General features: G+C 49.0%; 1 protein-coding gene across 1 annotated transcript in view; it reads left to right on the top strand.

The window, feature by feature from the left end:
* Nucleotides 1-22460, top strand: part of LOC144791946 (poly(ADP-ribose) glycohydrolase-like) — a 478778-nt gene that overhangs the window by 397318 nt on the left and 59000 nt on the right. The window lies entirely within an intron of this gene.

The raw sequence follows: 22460 nt of genomic DNA, 5'->3' as shown, positions 1-22460 counted from the left end.
TAAATGTAGTATTTTGGGGCTCCCTGAACCTTCCTTCCTCAGGTTCCGATATCAAAAGAAGAAAGAAGATCAAGAAAAAGTAGACCCGCCGCGCAGCTGCTAACAACAGGACAACAACAACTGACTTTGCCACCCCAACCGCGACCAGCCGAGGGTAACCTTTTCCGACCCCCAAAGACACCCCTGCACCCGGCGCACCGCGGTCCCCTGTGCCTCCCTTTGGGGTACCTACCTGTGCTCCATCATCCCAACTTACCTCTCGAAGTGCTGGTCGCCCCTGGAGAGTCACCGTCCCCGAGCCTGCAGCCTTTGTTCCTCTGTCAAGATCCTCATTGGATAACATTGAGCGCCCGACGGCTGAAAAGCACCCTGCACCCAGCCGCCTGAGTGCCGCTGGCCGTGACCTCTTTGCCCTATCCTACTTCCCCCCCCCTTGCACAGAGCAAGTGACCAGGAGCCCAGGTCCCAGAGCCACGTGGCCTGCTAGCCAGCAGCCACCAACCTAAGGCCCCCTTTCCCTCATTGGATAACATTGGGCCTACCTACCTCTGCACCCGGCCGCCCCTGTGCCGCTGGGACTGAACTAACTGTGCTCACCTGACCCTGGGGGACCCCTGAGTCTACACCCAGAACCCTAACTTCACCAACCAAGTACTCACCCGGAAACCGGTAATTCACTTACCTGCCATTGGATAACATTGACCCATTTTGACTCGAAAATTGAGGTTTTGAAAACTGAAAATATTCCTATAAAATCAGCCAAAGTCCGAATTCGAAAATACTCACCTGTGATCAGGAGAGAAGCCAGTACTGTATCTTTCAGCCCAGTACTGAACCGCAAAAGTAATCACTAGCGGGTTTACTAGTAACCTGTATTTTCTCCATAGGAACCCATTGTCTGCTTTTCTATGACATTTCTTCTAAGTGTCTACTTAGCGTGTGCTTTACACACAGGGCACTGACCAACTCATACAAACCCCTGTAACACCCTACACATATAAGGTCCTGACGAAAGCCAGTAGAAGAAAAGACCTGGCTGAAACTAGTTGACCGCACAGGACGTCGGAGGCCATAAGCCTACCGTGCACGTCCGAAAGCCTTTGTTTTTATTGACTGCCTGGGGCCCACCATTAAAAAAGATTTTGGGACACCCAGGACAGTATTTTAAACCTCACTCAGAGCACACTCACAGCACCCTCACGAACCAAAAAACTCGCTCCTCAGTAATCTGGCGTCGAAGCACACCTGAGGTACACTCAGTACCTCGGGTGGGGCCCGATGATGAAGCATGCCACCAACTAGGTTGGTGGGTGAGGGCCTTCATAAAACCTAATGGTTTTCCTCCACCCGCAGACATACAAACAATTTAAACCAGAGCTAGTTCTTATAAAAACAATTGGCCAGGAGTTCAGTCTTTCAGTGTGTGAAACCTTTTGCTGACTGAGTGTGTACAACAAATGCTTTAAACTGTCCTCTGGTACTGCCTTACTACTCGACCAAGCTACCACTTTGGAAGACTCTATACACACTGTACTTCCTTCTAGACCAGTATATATAGAGCCACTTTCTCACAGTACTCTAAAGTCCTAGGGACTGCCGTTCTATACTTATAGTAAGTTTAGGGTTTGGACTAACTCTAAGGTCCCTCCTATGGGTGGACCTGGGGAGGGGGTGGTTACACCCCTTCCCCTTTGTCCAGTTTTGCGCCAGAGCTGGGGCTGAGTGCCCCAGCAACCGGTTTGAACTCGGCAATGCATGGATCACCTTGTGTGCCCCAGGCAGTGTCTGAAAAGCATTCACTGAATGCAACCCTCCCTGCCCCAATACACTAAAGCAGCAGGAGGACAGACTCGTGTCTATGGCAGCAGCATCCATTTTGTGATGCTGGGGCTCTGTTTAACTTTAACCGGGTTTAACAGTAACTACATGTCTTCTCCCTCTAGAAGGGTGGAATGCTACCCCTGCTGCCAGAATTGACGGGGGGGGGGGGTAGTATTCCAAAGTGTTGACACCGTACACAACATGTTTTGATAAAGCCAAACCAAAGTCAGCATTAACCGCGAGGATTATAATGCACTTAAGAGTATATGGTATGGCTATATCATAGAACAGCTATAAGGAGATGGTTCCGAAAGCTGCAGAGGGGCTCAGCTCATGCTAGGGCACCCTCTCACACAAAACCAAGCACTCTGCCTCCAGGATTATCAAGGCCTGCCATAGGAGTGACTTATAGGTGTATATGTGTCTATATATAAGGTAGATATAGATATACTATATCTAAGTAAGGGGTGATTACACCACCTTACCCAGGCTGTAAGTACAGACCTGTGGTGTCAGTTTGGAAGGCTAACCTGGGGTGGCATTATACATGCTGCAGCCCCTGGTAGGCCTAGGGTGCACCTATGCCCTGGGTACCAAAGGTACCATATACAGGGGCTCACGATGGTGACCCAGTAACCAATCTGGTATGTACCTAAAATACATGGAGTCCATTTTATAGAGTAAGCAGATAGACTGGGGCCCTGAATAGCAGGGTCCCAGTCCAACTATGGCGAAAACCAGTAAAACACCAGGCCAAAAGTGGGGGTAACCATATAGTCCGATTTCCATCCTTCTTACACACAGGTCCTAAGCTTATCGCTTCACAGCGGAGGGGGGTCTCTGATCATATATCACCAAGCCGCTCTGCTCGGTTATATTGTAGAATGGTACTGTAGTGAATCAGAGAAATACTGGTGCATCATGGACTGTGCAATAGCTGGGATACAAATGTGGAAGACCCAGCGGTTGCTTCGCAAACGCAGGGCATGGGACTCTACACCTCTCATTATGAGAGCCACACACGCAACATGGAACTCGATAGCAACACAAGGAAAGCGGACTACATTCCAGTCCCCAATGACCAAAATACTGTACAAACCAGACTTCACTCCTGGTCAACAGTTCCCTGACATCTCTTTGAAGAAAACGGAATAATCCCCATTCAATGGCATAAAGGCAGCTAATGGTTACTCGGAGGCTCAATGCATTGAGCCTCCGTTACCTCCAGGTCTGACACAGTGAGGAGTGGCACACAGAGAACACATAATCCTTTTGAGAAATGGCTGATATTGAAAAAGGACAAAAAACGCCTAATAACAGAATTATACATGCACCTGCGGACCCCCATGAAGAAGTCCTTAGTTCAGCTATGCTGGGAACGCGAAATCAGGCGTCCCCTCACACACAAAGAATGGTAGGAGATTTACTGCTGGGTGCACAACACAGCGCATAACATTGCGAGAATTAAAATGAATAACAAGATAACCACATATTGGTACCTCATTCCCACTAGTCTGCACAAAATGAATCGTATATGTAATAAGATCTGTTGGAGGGGCTACTGCACCCCGGGCACGCTTTTACATCTCCTGTGGTCCGGCCCCAAATTCACCCAGTACTGGGAAGATATATTAGCAGATATAGCTGTACATATGGATACACAGTTGCCCTGGCTTCATACATGCCCAATACTGGGCCTATCTAATCCTCTGACATAACAGCTAAGATCTAGAAGGGGATACCAAATAGGGCTAGCACTTAGAGCTGCACTGCAGGTCATTCTCACGCACTGGCTCACTTCGACTACCCCCATTCATACTGTATGGTTACATAGGCTGCGGTGGAATTTAAGCATGAAGAAACTCACTTTAGCTGCAAGACACCACCCACAGAAATTCCAGGTATTATGGAACCCCTTTGTTTCACTGCTTTCTAAAGAGTTCAGTGAACCAGATTGCGAGTGTGAGGTTTTGCTCTAGTCCTGAGGCGGAAAGCCGGGACTCTGTTCAATTCTTTTTTAGAAAATATTAATTGTTTTTAAAATATTGGCTGTGATTTGTGTTGATTTTAAGAACCTATTTGCACACACCGGGGCTCGAACTCCAAGAAATCGAGCCTCCGGTCCCGCCATTTCCAATCAGGCAGACGAGCTGGGCGAGCAGCCGAGGGCTCCGCCCCGCCCACCACAGCCTGCATAAAAACACCAGCTCCTGACAAACCCCGCTGATTGCGAGTGTGAGGTTTTGCTCTAGTCCTGAGGCGGAAAGCCGGGACTCTGTTCAATTCTTTTTTAGAAAATATTAATTGTTTTTAAAATATTGGCTGTGATTTGTGTTGATTTCAAGAACCTATTTGCACACACCGGGGCTCGAACTCCAAGAAATCGAGCCTCCGGTCCCGCCATTTCCAATCAGGCAGACGAGCTGGGCGAGCAGCCGAGGGCTCCGCCCCGCCCACCACAGCCTGCATAAAATGACACCATGGCTCAGGAAGCGCAGCGGGCGCGCCGCCGGCGCGCCAAAGGCAAGCCCGTCTGCGCCCGTCCGCGCCGGACCCGCGCCCAGGGCCGGTTACCCTGCTCAGACGGTCTCAAATCCCGCTCCTCGGTTAGTATATATCCGCAATACGCTTCTGTCACTGGGCAGTTACCCGGGTACATATGGGTGCACCACCATTGTTTTGGAGGACGACCGACAGCCCCTCCCCCATTACTGTGCTAACTGCAAACAAACTCTTCCCAAAGTACTCTGGCATGCTCTACCTATCCCCAAGGACCCCCCACGGACACAGAAACAACAAAATTCAACACAACCAACTGCATGCTCCTTAACGCCAGATCTCTAGTGAAACATAGTACCGAATTGGCGGAGCTCATACTGGATTCTAAAGTTAAGATCGCCTTTATTACAGAATCATGGACAGATGCAGCGTCAGGTCCTGACATCGTTAAGGCTACTCCCCCGGATTATATCTGTCTCACCTTGAACAGAGAAAGAAAAAAAAGGAGGGGGGCTGGCCATTATTTATCATAAATCCATTAGAGGGACGGTAAATCCCTGTGCGACCAATTTAGACGCAGCAATGATCTTCAATTTCACCCTCTCTGATCATCTAACTCTTAGAGGCTGCCTACTTTATAGGCCTCCAGGCGCCAAAGCGCTTTTTCGCACAGCCCTAAGCAGCCTATTAGAGGAAGTTATTCGTACCAACTCATTTACCCTTCTAGGGGACTTCAATTTTCACCTTGAGAATGACTCAGATCCGGACACTCAGGAGCTCTTAGATCTATTACAGGGGGTCGAACTAACACAATTGGTCCATGGCCCGACCCACAAGGCAGGACATACTTTGGACGGTATTTTTTCCAATCTTCCAAACCTAGAGGTGACGGCAGGCCAGCCCGTCTCCTGGGCGGACCATGCGGCAGTCTTCTTTAAAATCACCTCACCCCCCATTGCCAGATCCTCTCAGGCTATAATTCCACTTAAAAAGATCAGGAAATGGAAAAAAATAGAAGGCACCATGTTGACAGACCTCTTGATGTCCTCCTCCAAGCCCCCTTCAAGCAATGTAGAGGAAGCAACGGCAGATTACACGAGATGGCTAGATGCCGCATGTCTACAGCTAGCACCTCCTGCAACATATAGCCCCACTCGTTCCAACCCCTCGGCCCCATGGTTCACGGAACAAATTAGGGACCACAAAACTCGTTGCAAAAAATTAGAAAGAATATGGCGGAAAAACTACAGGGAGAATGACAAAAAACGGCTTAATGCAGAACTGAGAGCCTATAAGGATAGGATCCACCAGGCCAAATGCGAGTTTTTCTCCAAACGCATTAAAGAAGCGACAAACTCCCCCAAAGAACTTTTTAGTACACTGTCGTCACTGGCGTCCCCCAAACCGATAGACATACCACCCAGTCGCCAACTCTGCGAGAACCTAGCCAATTTCTTCTTGAGCAAGGTAGAACATTTTTCCATCCTTTAAACAATCAAATTATGTCCACTGTCCCCGATCTCACCCCGATGACGCTCCTGGAGAGTAATACGAACCGTGAATTACTGAACAACTTCTCCCCCACCACTGAGGAGGAGGTATCAGGTCGGCTCAAGAGAATAAAATCAGGTTCCCCCCACGACCCTTGCCCAGCTACTATCGCTAAAATGGCCCCTGCAGCTATCGCATCTGGACTCACTCCCCTGTTCAACATCATGCTAGATAAAGGGGAATTTCCCTCGCGATAGAAACAAGCCTCGATCCTGCCCCTGTTAAAAAAACCTAAGTTAGACGTCACGGATCTAAATAATTTTCGTCCCATCGCTAGGCTCCCCCTCCCTGCCAAAATCATGGAGGGCATACTGAACAAACAGCTCAGCAACTTCCTAGGCGCTGGAGAGAGGCTGGATTCATCCCAACATGGTTTTAGGGCTGGTCACAGCACAGAATCGGCGCTGATAAAATCGGCCGAAGACATTCGAATGGTGCTGGATGCTGGGGGCAGAGCCGCCCTGATCCTGCTTGATCTATCTGCGGCCTTCGACACGGTCCACCATAAGCTATTGGTGGGCCGGTTGAGGGCCAGTGGGATACAGGGAAAGGCGCTCGATATTTTGAAAGCCTTTTCGGATGGGAGGACTCAGTCGGTGGCCTTGGGGGACTTCGAATCCAAGCCATTTGTGCTCCCTTGCGGAGTCCCCCAGGGGTCCTCCCTGAGTCCGACTCTGTTTAATGTCTACGTTTCTACCCTGGCGCCAGTGATTAGATCCTTCGGATTTAATCTTACATCCTATGCTGACGACACCCAGATTGTGGTGTCACTGCGCCAGGGAGATCCAGACACCACGGCAGATCGGTTCAGATGCTGTATGCGCGAAGTGAGCAACTGGATGGCAGGAAACTGCCTTAAGCTCAACTCCGCAAAAACAGAGGTGTTACTGTTTGGGACTAAAGATAACTTTTGGTCCCCCCGCTGGTGGCCAGAAGAAATGGGATCGCCACCGGTCCCAGTAACAAAGGTCAAAAACTTGGGTGTCCTGATGGACGATTCCCTATCCTTCAGGCCCCAAGTTAATGCTCTATCCTCTGCGACGCACTTTGTGCTCAAGACTATCAGGAAGGTCTTGCCATTCCTCCCGGTGGAACACAAAAAGACAGTAGTCACGGGACTGGTCATGTCTCGGTTAGATTACTGCAACACACTCCTTCTTAATGCCCAGCAGGGTCTCCTAGACAAACTTCAGATCCTTCAGAATGCTGCGGCACGTCTGATCACAGGCACTTCCAAGTTCGCTTCAGTGTCCCAAGACCTGGTTAAGCTACACTGGTTGCCAGTGCGGAAAAGAATCCTGTTTAAATCACTTTGTGTGATTTTCAAAGCACTGCACGGCATTGGCCCCCACTGCTTGACTCCCCTCTTTCAGTGGTATAAACCAGCCCGAGCGCTAAGATCAGCCGAGCAGGGGCTAGTGGTTGTCCCCAGAATTAGGAAATCTCGCTGGGGAGGCAGAAGCCTATCACTAGGCGCTGCCAAGGCATGGAACGCACTACCGGCCAGTTTAAGACAGACCCCCGACCTACTCAAGTTCAGGAGGGCTCTCAAAACTTGGCTTTTCTCTCTTTAAGGTCTTTTGCTCACCCCCACTAGCTTTCAGTTAGCGCCAGGACACCTCCGGGTAACAGTGCGCTCAAAAAATGTCAAAAATAAATAAATAAACCAGCCTGCCCTAAATATCTACAGATCCTACGACTGACTTTTGGGGTTCAAACCCCTACCCCGGGACAAACACACTCAGAGACAGGAGGACTACTAAAAGAGAACAAACCAACTCTAGCTAGCTCTACCACGCAGGGTCTCAGCGTTATAGCCACCCTTTAAGATACCTATGGGAGTACAGGGTGGAAGTGGAGGTTGGGGTACTTCGCCGTTTCAGGTCAATCTTCTCTGTTTTATGCAATGGAGATGCTGTGTAACAATGACCGGGCCCCAACTTCCCTTATAAAACTTGTACAGTTGGCCAATTGGTTGAATGTTACACGCAATATAAACAGATTTGAACCATAAAAGAGACCGTGATTTGGGTGTCATCTACCCCGGTCATTAGAAAGAGGCCATATTTGTGACTCAAGGAGTACAGAGGGGACACATAAAAAATGAAGAGATCGGGTAAGAGCAGACCCTTGTGGAAAACCACAAATAAGCTTTTTGGGTTCCGAGAGACAGAGCGGGAGAAAGACAACTTGAGGCCTGTTAGAGATAAAAGACACAATTCAATTGAATGCAAAACTCACTGAAAGACAGGGTAGGACAGCCTGTTAACTAATGTTTTATGCGATACCATGTGCCTCTGAGGTCTAGCAGAATCAGGGCTGCTCAGCCTCCTTGGTTGAAGATCAGACAAATTTATCAATGATGCTAAAAGGGGCAATTTTAGTGCTATGGAGCTAGTGACAAATGCAAAAAGAACAATTGATGGACAGAATGCAGAACAATGTCATACATTCACCCCAGTACAGAAATCTGGGCCTAAATCCATTGTTTTTTTACTCACCATGCCATTACAGTTTAGACCCTGTCATATGCAAATCAGTCTTGACCCTGCGCCCAATGGGAACAGTCCAGCCCGAACTGCCATGCCAGGTCCTCCCTGGACTGGAAACCAGCATCCTAGGACCGGTTTCAGACTTTCAGCCCTCATCAGCCAGGATAGCTTGACTCCAGTGGCATGGAGAGCACAGGACCCACGTCTGGGCATACCCGTCCCACTTGGGGTGACAAATGCAAAAAGAACAATTGATGGACAGAATGCAGAACAATGTCATACATTCACCCCAGTACAGAGATCTGGGCCTGAACCCATTGTTTTTTTGCTCACTATGAGATTCCAGTTTGGACCCAGCCATATGCAAATCAGACTTGACCCTTCACCCAATGGAAAGCGCTTTTGGGTGGGGCCAGATGAGAATTAGCTCTAACTAATAATGTTGTTTTTCTTTTTCTTTTGAGAAGCTTATCTGAAAACAAACCTATTAAGAATAGGGCCAGTGACAGAACTAGCTTCACTCACCATGAAGACTAGACTAGGTTTGAGCTGAGAACCAGACTTAATACCTTGGCTGCTATGACTTTTCCCCTCCTGTGCTGAAGGCTTCAGATTTGCATTGTTCATGACAAGCTCAGCTCGTCATAAGCACAGCTCCAGTGCGCCTCATGACGAGCTCAGCTCGTCATGAGCAGCGAAGGGGTTAAAAAACAGAAGATGTAAAGGGGTTGAAGGAGAAAGGCTTGAAATTGTTGAAATAGGATTGACACTCCAGGATATATGAGGGTTAGTCACCAGATGAGACTGAAGTGAAGATCCAAATGATTGGTAGGTCTTAACAGTTTTTTCATCAAAACAATCAAAGTCACACAGACACACTTGATTTCAAGAAGGACAGATGTCAGACACCCTTCCCAGACCCTCACCTCTTGAATTTGTTTACTCGGACATAGAAGTTCAAAATGCTATCCTTGAGCCATATCTTGTTGGCCATCAATGTGGGGGATTGGCTAGTGTATCTGGATTTCCAGGTGGCTCTTTCATCTCCAACTCCTTCCTACTTTCAGATGTTACCTGTGTGTCACTGTGCAATCTCAGCATTATCATTTTGAAATTCAGCTATTTAATTCTGATGACTGCACCATGGGTTTACACCAAGGTGCTGGCTGTGGTGATAGTTTTACTATGAAAGTCAGATATCCATGTATGCGTGAAGTTGGATGATTGGTTGGTGAAGGCTGATTCCCTTCCGCTGGTCTTGAAAGATCTTCAAGGCAGCATGACTCTCCTGCTTGATTTATGTGCATTCTGGACTTAGGATGGTACTGGACTGCTAGGGAACGAGACCAGTAGGGAGATGAAACATTGCTTGCAGCAGCAAATTTAAGAAAAACATTGTTAGAACCGGGGGTCTCTAGTTGGCAGAGGTAAGTACCTTAGACCAAGTAGGGACCCTTGCTTCTAGTCAGGGTGTAGGAATGACCCTCTGAGATAACCCCTGCTCACCCTCTAGGTAGCATGGCGCGAGCAGTCTAGGCTAAACAGAGGCAATGTGGATAACATTTGCACTTAACACAACAATAATCCCCAATCCACCACAAACTGAGACCACACAGGTAAGTATTTTTATAAAAATATATAACTTTATCTAGTTTCAGCAAGTAAATCAGGCATTTGCACGATAATCACTTTGTTAAGAATATGTTGCGCTTCATCTTAATGGTGGTACTTGTACATAGGCAGTTCTCAGAACAAAAAAGAAAACAGTCTCAAGTCTCTCAAATCAGTAGTTAAAAAATACTGCCACTGATTTCTATTCAATTAGCTCTAAAAACGAGCAGTCAAAGCAGTGCCAATGCTCAGTTACCCAGCACCAGCCTTCGCAGTCACTGAGCCCCCCCAGGGCGGCAAGCGCGCCTCACCCGGTATCCTTGGGACTCCTTTTCTGCTGTTCGGGGCTGCCTCGTGCGCCGGATGGCCTCAGGCGCCTCGCGCCTAGTAGAGCACACTCGCTCCTTGCCCCGGCCGGTCCCCTCGTGCTCTCCCGCCCGCTCTCGACAATCCAACGAGCGGCGGGGGATGCAGCACACCTCGGGGGACGACAGGCCCGGGGTGAGGAACACACGCGGACTCACTCCCTCGACGAGGACGGGTCAGGCAGCTGCTCCGGCTGTCGGCTCCTCGCTGGGGTAACAAGATCACGGCTTCTTCGGCGGCTTGTAGGCTGCTCCACGCTGTGGGCCAATCAGGTCACGGCCCTCAGGTCGAGCCCCTTCAGTACCCGGGAGTCAGCCAATGGCAGAGCGGCTCCCGGGACTCGGTTCTGAAGATGCGGGCCGTCAACCAAGGACAGTACGGCCTCGCGGATGACGCTACGCCGCACGGGCCAATCCCGTCGCGGCGTTACTGAGGGGGCTCGGCTCCCTCAGCCAATGGGGGCGCGGCGGCTTCGTTCTTCGCCACTGCAGCTCCTACACGCGAGGCAATTCACGGAGGGTGTTTCTGGCCTCGGGCCGCGTCGGTGATTTGGCGGCAAGATTCCTTTGGGGCCTTGGATCGCGGCAGAACGTCTCTTTTGCCAACCAATCAACAGGGGGGATCCTAGTCACAGAAACACACCACGGTCTCTCCTCGCCCCCTGAATCTGTGCCGATGAGCACAGCGATCGCTCCACACAGCTGGCAATTAGGACACATGTGTTGGGGCCGATCACCACACGATCTTGCCGCAGTTTTTGGCAAAGCTTCAGGAACCTTTAGCCCTGGGTTCCCAGCAGGAGGCCAGCTCTTCTCAGGTCCTTGGAGATTCAGTTCAGGAGACACAGCACACAGCAAAGTCTCTCGTAGTTTCAAGCAGGCAGGGTCACAGCACACAGCAAAGTCCCTTTCTCCTCCTCAGCTTCCAGTTAGACAGCAGAACAGGTCAGCCCTTAGAGCACACAGCAAGGCAATCTTCCTTTAGTTCTCCAGCCGTCCTCCTTCCAGCCGAGGTTCCTTCTTGCTTGTAGAATTTCAGAATCTACTCTTCTGTAGTCAGGGGTCCTTTCCTTATACCCCTCAATGTCTTTGAAGTCCTTTGAAGTCTTTGTGCAAGGAGCCCTGAGTCAAGTTTAAACCAGTTCTGGGGGTTGCGGAGCGCTGAGGTGTCTCTGGTTTTCTTCTTCCCGTCAGCTTCAGGGCCAGAGGTGTCAGTTGGCCGGCAGGAGGGAGCTAGCATGGGGGAGGCAGGCAGGCACAGCCCAGCACTTATCAGGCGTTTCTTCCTCCCACCTCCCGGGCAGCAGATGTGCCCTTTCATCCCCGGGCTGGCTCCGACCCTCTCCTCTGGGGGCTCTGCAGCCCCCCTGTCACACCCAGGCATTCCACAAACCCAGGCACACAGAAAGGTTTAGACAAGAGAACAGCCACTTTCTAAAAGTGCTATTCTCCATTACAGGATTTAAAAACACCCTTCACTAAAAGATGTGTCATTAAATTCTGAGTTCAGGGATATCTTTCACTTATGTCCCATCTTGTTCCTATGGGAAGATAGGCTGGTATCACATGGGCCCAGCCTCCTCCATGTTACTCTATGGAGCAAGATAGCCTTACAGCAGTGAGCACATAAAATGGCTGCAGCCCACTACCAGAGCATGTGACCTGCACTAGTACATGCTCTACCTTATCCATACACTGCACCCTGCCCAGGGGGGTACCTTGAGCCTTCCATAGGGGTGGCTGATGTGCACAGACAGGGAAGGGTTAGGCCCAGCCAGTGGAGACACTGGCCAGGGGGACAGGGCAGTCCACGGACTGCACACAGGCCCTGCGCTGGCAGGCCTGAGTCACTATTTTAAAGCTACTCATGTGGGTGGCGCAATCTGCGCTGCAGGCCCATTAGTAGCATCTGTCATCACCAGCCCTGGCACACACAGTGCACTTTACTAGGGACTCCATGGTGATACAAATATGCCAATCAGGTATATTCAATTAATATGGCAATTTACAGAGGGAGCACTTACACTCTGACACTGATCAGCAGGGGCAGAGTGTCCAAAGCATCTAAATCAGCAAACACGAAATCCAGCACAGCATCAAAACACATGAGTCAGAGGCAAAAAGATGGGGGAAGAACCACGCCAAAAGGTGTCAGGTCTAACAAACGTGCTGAAAAGAGAATTCAGAGCAGGAGAGAAGAGAAGAAGAATTAACAACAGGAATGAACAAGGAAGGGAAGGAAATAAAAGCTAAATATCTTATAATCACCGGAAAAACACACATTATTTTAAACATTGGAAAAAACACTGGGGAAAAAAAGTGAAATTCACAACAGAAACTGTAAAAAGGAAAGCCTAGTTTTGCAGCGTGAATCTTTATGGATTCACTATGCTGTGTATTATTCCACCATCTAGTGGTTGGGTCCGGAACTGTAGTCTTTTTATTTTTTTTTCGTGGCCCAGGTGGGCGTCGACATCCCACCATTTGGTGTCCTTCGTGACGTCGGCGCGCTTCCTACGGAAGCTCCCACCTTTGGTAGCCATCTTCAGATTCTTTTTTCCGCTGTTGGGTCTGGATCCTTGCTGAGGAGTTCCAGAGTTTTGAAAGAGGAATTCAAGCAAAATCGAAGATATTCGACAAAGAATCAAGTTTTCAACTACACCTGACTACAGGTCAGGTACCCGAAGCGACGAGGGAGAAGTTTTACGAACAAAACCTTGACTTTCGACGGAGAATGCACTCGCAGGAGGCTCTCTCAGTGTGGGTATGGACAAAACACCGTTCAAGTTTTGCACCAATTGCCACCACAAGTACACACAGAAGGACCAGCATCCAGTCTGCAACCTCTGTTTGCCGCTCGACCACAGAAGCGAATACTGCAAACCCTGCTCAGCGTTTACAGCCAAGGCTCTCAGAGTAAGGAAGAGGCAGAGAAGGGCGAATCACAACATACAGGGGCAAGGGCCACCTCCATCACTACGAGACCTGGGCCTCTTCAGTGGAGAAAAGGACAACATCGCCGAAGGACCTGAGGACTGCACGGTCGTCAAGGTCCATAAGAAAACGTCGAAGGAGGTAAGGGAGTCCTCGACCCCATAACACCCAAGCAACGCTTAAAAGAGTGAAGCAAACGCTCCGAGTGACACTCGTAGGGGTGAAGCAAAGTCCTCGACAGGAGCTCTGCCGTCGAAACATTCGACAAAAGCAACAGCCTCCAGAGACAGTCAGCCGAGCGGATCCTTCTAAATGGACTCCCAATCGGCGAAAAACCTCGAAAAGACGTCGAAGTTTGCCCTTGAGAAGGACACCTCGGCGCTGAGGAAAGAGGGACCGACTTAGACGTCCTCGAAGAGAAGCGCTCCAACCCTCGATGCCAAACATGCTGCCGAGATGGAGAGGAAAAAGAGGAGTTTCGAGGTCGAAATGGCAACCATCCTACAGAGGAAGAAGGACTTTGACGAGAAGATGAGCCAATACACCATCCCGCTGAAGCCCGCGGTCGAGGTCGAAAGGTACGACGAAGACGCGGAACCACAGATAACACCCAAACCAGTCGAGGAACTGGGAGAAGAGGACCACTATTTTGAGGAAGACGGCGACGAAGGTCTGCATTCCTACAGGGACTCGACGTCCTCGCAGGCACAAGACGTGGCTTGGCAAGATCTCGACGCCGAATCACCAGAGGAGGGCATAGACACTTACCCTTCGAGACCTTCACCGCCAGATGACATAGGGATCTACAACATGGTCGTGCAGAAGGCTGCACAGACTTATGGAGGAGGAAAATCCCAAGGCATGTTTCCACCTGGAAACTCTACTGCCTCAACAGACCAGAAGCCAATTCCTGCCCATGCTCCCCAGTGTGCTGGACCGCGGAAGAGAGGCTGTGACACCTAGAACAGAGAAAAATACAAACATTCTTCAAAGGACCCTGCATACATCCAGGGCTCAGTGCCAGCCAACTCCATTATTGCAGCTACGGCTAGGAAGAGGGCCAACATTCCCACAAATACCGGATCACCTCCAGACAAGGGCAGTAGGAGGATGGACCTCGCAGGGAGAAAGGTGGAGAGAAATGCAGCAATACAGTGGCACATTGCGAATTCCAACGCCCTGCTCAACAGGCACACATACCAACACTGGGATGAAGTGGGGCAGCTCCTAAAGCACCTACCAGATCAGTACCAACAGAGAGCTGCTCACCTGGTAGGGGAAGGAAAGAACTTGCCGAACGCATGCCTAAAATCAGCGCTGGATGATGCAGAAACATCTAGCAGGCTAGTGATAATAGGGGTGACCAAGAGAAGACAGGCATGGCTGAGAATTTCAGGATTCAAACCGGAGGTACAAAGCAACATCTTAAATACACCCTTCAATGGAGAGCACACTAGTGGACGACAAGTTGACACAGCTCAAGAAGGACAACGAAACAGCAAGATCCATGGGTGCGCTGCAGTTCAGGGGGATGAGAAGAGGCACACCCACAAGGAGACCGGGCGGTAGAAGTGGAGGCAACGTGCCGACCACATCGCACCAAATGTTCCAGCAAGGCTACCAAGGGAACAACCATGGCCAGCAGCAGCAGGGTCAGTAGCAGCAGAACTGGCAGTACAGTCCTTTCGAGGGTGCGGAAACGGACAAGGACAGACAAGGAGGGGAGGACAACAGCCCTCAACCAAATTACTCCGCCATGCATTAGGCCACCACCCTAACAACACCTCAGGATGGGCGGAAAAACTAAAGGAGAAGATGCAACAAAACGTTCAACGACAAGCAGTACCTCAAACACTCAACACCGGTAGGGGGAAGAATAAGAGACTTCATCCAGGAATGGAGGAAGGTCACATCAGACAAATGGATCCTAAACATCATACAATACGGATACTGTACAGTTAGAAAGGCAACCTCCAAACAGAAAACCAAGAAGAAAAGCACACTCAGCAAAGGAGCTCTCACAACTAGAGGCACAGGAATTGCTCAACAAGGAGGCAATAGAAGTGGTACAACTAAAACAAAGGAACAAGGGAGTTTACTCGACTAACTTCCTGGTACCAAATGTGGACGAAACACTAAGACCTATCCTAGATCTGAGGTTCCTCAACAAATTCATAAGAACTCAAAAATTCAAGATGACCTCCCTTCAAGAGGTAATACCACAAATACAGCAAGGAGACTTCATGGCTACTATAGACTTGAAGGATGCATACCTACACATTCCCATCAACCACAAACACAAGCGCCTACTAAGGTTTGTGATCAACCAAAGCCACTACCAGTTCACAGTACTGGCATTCGGACTAAAATCCGCCCCAAGGGTGTTAACAAAATGCCTAGCAGCTGTCGCAGCACGCCTTCGAAGGCAGGGGATACATGTATACCCATATCTTGACGACAGGCGCGTAAAGGCAAGTTTGTACGATCAATGCAGACTGCACATCCAGCAGATCATACTAACACTGACAGAACTGGGTTTCTCGATTCATTGGGAGAAATCGTCAACAGAGCCAGAGCAAGTCAAGATATTCTTAGGGACAGAGATCGACACCATACAGGCCAAAGTGTTCCCCAGCAGGAAGAGAACTTTGGCGATAGTGAAGGAAACACGTCTTTACCGCAAGGGGCAAGTTCTGACAGTGAGGACGGAGAGCAAGCTGATGGGAATGATGGCGTCTTGCATTCACCTAGTCCAAAATGTTCGACTACACATGAGGCCATTCCAGGAATGGATACAGCAGCAATGGTCACAGGCAACCAGGAGTTGGGAAGATCTAGTAGTTGTCACACACGCAGTGCATCAGGAAATAACGTGGTGGAACGAACAAAACATATCACATGGGAAGCCAGTCACACAACCAACTCCAACAGTAACCATCACAATGAACGCCTCCCAGCTGAGGTGGGGCGCGCACATGAACAGACTGAAGGTGAGGGGGCTATGGTCGCAACAGGATGCGGTCAAGCACATCAACTACCTGGAACTGAAGACAGTGTTACTAACCCTGAAAGCTTTTCAAAAGCAGCTGTAGGGAAACAGGGTGTTGATCCAAACAGACAACACCACGATCATGTTCTACATCAACAAGCAGGGTGGGACACAATCAGTAGCGCTATCAAGCCTAGCACAGGAGATCTGGTCACAGGCCATCCCACTAAGGATAGACCTACTAGCAGTACATCTCCCAGGGAAGGGCATCGTGGTGGCAGACAGACTCAGCAGGCAGACGTCAGCATCACACGAATGGGAGATCAACAAACAGGAATTACAGAAGGTATTCCAAAAGTGGGGTATTCTGCAAATAGACCTATTTGCAACACACCAGAATGTAAAATTCCAACACGTCGCATCCAGACAACCAGACCAACGGTCACAAGGGAAGGCGCTATGGATAAGTTGGTCAAAGACATTTGCATACGCTTTTCCCCCGATCCCACTGATACACAGGGTACTCAGCAAATGCAGGATCAGCAACATGACACTAATACTGATAGCACGTCAGTGGGCCAGACAGTCATGGTTCTCGCAAGTTGTGGAGATGGGGCAGGCACCAGCGCACAAATTCCCAAACAGAAGGGACCTGCTAATAATGTTGAACGTAAGGGTGCTACACCCAGAACCAGAGAGCCTCAGCCTGGCGGCTTGGCTCTTGAAGTCCTAGAGTTTGCACACCACAAGCTACCAGCGAGCACAATGGCAGTGCTTAGGGAGGCAAGCAGGCCTACCACAAGGAAATGCTATGTAGCAAAATGGAAGAGAGTCTCAGAATGGTGCATTAGGGAGAATTTGCAAAGAAAAATCACAAGGGAATCAACAGTGCTAAAATACTTAACGCATCTGCTGCAAAGCAAACTAAGATACGCATCTCTAAGGGTACACTTAGCAGCGATTGTGGCTTATATTAGAGGAGAAACGGGGAAGAGCTTTCTCACCTCCCAAGTCGTAAAGAGATTTCTGGAAGGGGCGCAGAGGATCGCACCTCTAAACAGAATGCCAGCACCAGCATGGAACCTCAACGTAGTACTCACAATTTATGAAGGCATCATTCGAGCCCAGGCACAAGGTTACACTGCGCATGCTCAGACTAAAGATGCCCTTCTTAGTAGCTATCACATCACTATGGAGAGTAAGTGAGTTTCAGGCTCTTACACTAAGAACCATACCTGCAAATACACAATGATAGGATTGTAATGAGAACAGACCCACACTTCATGCCAAAGGTGGTGTCCCGGTTCCACATCAGCCAAACAATCCAAATACCTAGTTTTTTCCAAAACCAACCACAAGCACAGAGAGCGCTGCATACACTCGCCGCCAGAAGGACAGTGATGCACTACATAGAAAGAACAAAGGAGTGCAGAAAGACAAAGCAGATCTTTGTTTCCTTCGCAAGCAGTTTCTTGGGACGGCTGGTTACCAAGAATACCATTGCACAATGAATGAATGAATCAATGAATGTGGTCTTATAGAGCTCAACTTAGCCCAAGGGCATCAAGGCGCTAGAGCGGAACATCCAACACAAGAACAGAGGGGACAGCCTTACAGATATGCCTCAGAAAAAAGCCAGGTTTTTAAGTCCTTAGGAAACAGAAGGAGAGAGGGATGCCCTGAAAGCTCTAGAGGGAGAGAATTCCACAATCTGGGCGCCGCTGTGGAGAACGCCCTACCACCCCATGTGGCCGTGGCAAACCTAGGCACAACTAGAAGATTTTTGTTGGAAGATCGAAGAGATCTGTTAGGGGTGTAGTGGTGAACAAGTGACTTGATGCCCTCCGGACCAGAGCCATAAAAGGCTTCATGAGTCAAACAAAGAACTTTAAAAGTGATCTTGCGGTCCATCGGAAGCCAGTGTAAGTTCTTACGCGCAGCTGAGGCAGAGGCGTATCTAGAAAGATTCAACACCAGCCTCGCCACAGCATTCTGAACCATTTGAAGACGATGGATTAGACTCTTGTTGATGCCCAAATAAAGGGCATTACAATAGTCCAGTCTGGAAGAAACTAATGCCAGCGTAGCCTGTTTACGAGCATCTGGAGAAAGATAGTGGGAAATCTTTCTGAGGATCCTGATAATCCTACAGCAGGTGGAGACGGTCCTGTTTACCTGATGATTGAAGGAAAGGGCAGTGTCCATTAACACCCCCAGGTTCTTACCGTGATGGACTGGACAGGGGCATTCCCCAAGCGAGGGTGGCCACCAGTCACTGGACCAAATTTCCTGATTACTCCCGAAAATCAGTACCTCGGTTTTCTCACCATTCAATTTCAGGAAGTTCTGCACCATCCATTGAGAGGCAGCCTCCATACAGCTCCTGAAATTCTGGGTACAATCCTTCACTGAAGGAGTGAGAGAGACCATTATTGGGGTGTCGTCTGCGTAAGACAGCACCTCCAAACCAAATGATCTCACCACCCTTGCAAGGGGGGGCCACATAGATGTTAAAGAGTGTGGGGCTCAATGAAGAGCCCTGAGGAACCCCACAGTTCAAGGGTTTAGAGGCAGAAAGGAAATTACCCAATTTCACTCTCTGTTCTCTTTTATTAAGAAAGGAGGCAAGAAGACTCCGGGCAGGGCCCCCGACACCTATCTCTCTAAGACGTAATACCAGTATAAGGGGAGACAGAGTGTCGAAGGCCGCAGTAAGATCCAATAGGACCAAGAGAGTAGTATGGCCCTTGTCAACCTGGGAACGGACATTAATGACGACTGCAGTAAGGGCAGTCTCCGTACTATGGTATCTCCTGAAACCATGTTGAGATCTAGCCAAAAGGACAAAGTCCTTAAGATAGGTGCTGAGGTGGAGGTTAAGATAGGCCTCCAACATCTTTGAGGGAGCGGGAAGCAGGGAGATGGGGCAATTTTTTTTCAAGATGCCTGGATCTAGGGCTGGTTTCTTCAGAAGCGGTTTTATAACTGCCGTCTTCCATAGGGAGGGATAAACTCCCTCCAAAATGGCACGATTCATAACCTTCATGAGAGGTGGAATGACCGCTTCCCGGCAGGTTTTCAGCACTTTGAGCGGGCACGGATCTAAAGGAGAGCCCGACTTAGTACTATCTAAAAGCCGGTCCACGATCTCAAATGACAAGGGGGGAAAGGACAGACGACTCGGAGTTTGCACACCAGGCAAACTCGTAACCACCAGAGTGGAAGGAAGGGTGGGAGGCCTAATGCAAGAATTTGCAGATTCCCGCGCAGCATAGATATCAAGGATTTTGGCATGAAAAAAGGCAGATATTTTGTCACACAGATCGTGAGATCCCTCAATCGGATCTACTACCTGGGGAGAAGTTAGGGAATCAATGATCTTAAAAAGGTCTCTAGAAGAATTAAGAGAAGCTGTGACTTTGGAAAAATAAGCTCTTTTTTCCTCCATGATGACTAATTTATATTTCTTTAAGCATTGCTTATGTCGTTCTTTCTCAGAAGGATCTAGATGAACCCGCCATAGCCTCTCCTGTTTTCGACATCCTTGTCTCAGCAGTCTAAGTTTGTCTGAGAACCAGGGAGCCGAAGGACCTTTCCTCGCTGAATAATGCCTCTTAGGAGGGGCCAGAGTATCTATTGCTCCTAGAAGAATGCGCGATAGCTCCCAGAGCAGCCGAATTGGCGGCCGGCGGATCAGCAGGCTCCGGCTTATTCAGGAAGGGGGAGAGTACTTCATTATTAACAGAGTTAAAATTCCTTCTCATCTCCTGCTTTCTAGGACCAGAAGAAGGGAGTGCTGCCAACTGAACATACAGGTCCAGCGGCACAGCAAAATGGTCTGACCACACTAGTGGGGCAGGATGTCCCACCTTCAACCTAGGATCATTAGGAAAAAAAACATCAACGGTATGCCCTGCCAGATGAGTAGGGCCTTCCACCAACTGGGCCAGAACGCAGCAACCCAGAGTTTCCAGATACATTGAGTATCCCTGCATGCCATATTTTCCAGATGAAAGTTGAAGTCCCCAAGAAGAGTGATGTTAGGCCTGTCAAGGAATGGCTCCATCAGTTTAGTAATATCCTGACTGAAAGAGGATCTAGGCCCTGGTTGCCTATAAAACAAAAGACCAGAAAAACACTGATGGACGAAAGTTGATAGAAAATTAGTAGGCCTGATAAGGATCAGGGGGAGTAGAGAGGGTCTGGGTACGACAGATAAGAGAATCCTTCTACAGAATTCCCAGTCCTCCTCCTCGGCGGCCTACTCTGTCCATCCTGGACAGAGCATATCCGGTAGGTATTGCATCGACCAGGTCAGGTCCTGAGGCATCCGTAGCCCAGGTTTCTGTGACAAACATCCAGGTCCGGTTTCTAGCTGAGACAAAGTCTCTAAAAGCAATATTATTTTTTACTAACGATCTGGCATTAATAAGAAACCCTTTTCAACATTCAGGTTAGAGGCAGACTTAATGACAGTGAAATCGGTCAGGATCTTCAAATCGGACTCCTTTTTAGTATTACAGATTGGTCACCCGCCATACTTTCTATCTAGGAGGGCCTCAGGGGCGCAGGTATGATGACACATCTTGGCTATAGGTCTAAGTCCTAACAGGGTATTTCTAGAGTAACAAGTCCTTTCTTGAGCGAAGGCGACAGACGAGGCAGCATCCCTGGCGCGATTGTGGGGCAGACGGGCTTGCCTTCTGCGCGCGGAGCCTGTCATGCGCATTAAATAGGGAAAGCGCTGGACCGCTAACCCGACTCGTGACCTTCACCCCCAATCAGGAAGTGACTTTAGATCTGTGCCGCGCCCTCCACAACAAGCGGGAAAACCCGTGGTGGACCGGGGCGCTGGCGAAGGAAGCTACAAGAGACCAGCAAAGGTGAGCAGGCGAGAACACAGCAGCCAAGAACACAGCAGGCAAGAACACATACAAAGTACAAATAGTAAAATAGTCAAATTCAGCGTTAAAAGCTATTAAAAGAACATCGTAAATATTATGAAGCAGAAAAGCGTGCAACTAGACATGTGCGTCAATGACCGCTCGATGGATTGCACAAACCATACAACTATGCCACAAACAAGCTGGGCAACAGTTAGAAGGAGCAGCTTATGCTCACTCCACGAGGAAGAAAGGAGCAACAATTGCGTTTCTAGCTAACACACTAATTCAAGACATTTGCCAAGCTGCAACATGGTCTTCAGTGCACACGTTCACGAAGCACTTCTGTGTGGATATTCAAATGAACAAGGAAGTGCAAGTGGGACAGAAGGTCTTACAGCACATTTTCAGTAACCAGTGCTCATCTTCCACCCAGCCACCACAATAAGGACAAACCGCTACAAAGTCTATGCACAGCATAGTGAATCCAGAAAGATTCACGCTGCAAAACGTATAGTTTCTTACCTGTCGATGTGGTTTTGCAGCTTGAAGACTTTCTGGACTCACTAGCGAACCCACCCTCCTCCGCCAGAAAGATGAGAAAGGAGGAAGGGGAATAAAAAATGGACTGGAATTAAGAAATTAGAGGAAAGACAATAATAACACAAGAAAAGAAAAAATAATCTGAAGATGGCTACGAAAGGTGGGAGCTTCCGCAGGAAGCCCGCCAACATGACGAAGGACACCAAATGGTGGGATGTCGATGCCTACCTGGGCCACGGAAAAAAAGAGAGAAAAGACTACAATTTCGGACCCAACTACTAGATGGCGGAATAATGCACAGCATAGTGAATCCAGAAAGTCTTCAAGCTGCAAAACTACACCCACAGGTAAGAAACTATACGTTATAACATTGAATGCGCATTTTAGTGGAGAGTGGGTGACTGGCTCTTTGTGGTCTTGGCTAGAGTGAAGAGTAATTTGATAAGCAAGTGGATGATTCAGTGTTGGGTTATGCTCTGCATAAAGATCTGCTATGCCCTGGCCTTGAAGGACCCCCCCCCCCCAGCTTGCCCTCGTACCCATTTGATTGCTTTCCCCAGAGGTGCTCCAATAGCTGCCACTTGCTTGGCAGCCATTGGTCATCCTTGCATTTGTTTGCAAAATATTGTCGTCTCATATCCCTGTATGTCGTAACGAATACATTGCCTGGGTTGTGATGCATCACATGTTTGGTTAGTCTGTACTTTACTGTCCCACCTCTCAGAGGGTTAATGCTTTGAGATTCATTCACAATGTACTGAATCTGCAGGAA

The sequence above is a fragment of the Lissotriton helveticus genome, chromosome 11 (assembly GCF_964261635.1).
Source record: "Lissotriton helveticus chromosome 11, aLisHel1.1, whole genome shotgun sequence".
Taxonomy (NCBI): Eukaryota; Metazoa; Chordata; class Amphibia; order Caudata; family Salamandridae; genus Lissotriton; species Lissotriton helveticus.
This window is presented reverse-complemented; position numbering and strand designations above follow the sequence as displayed.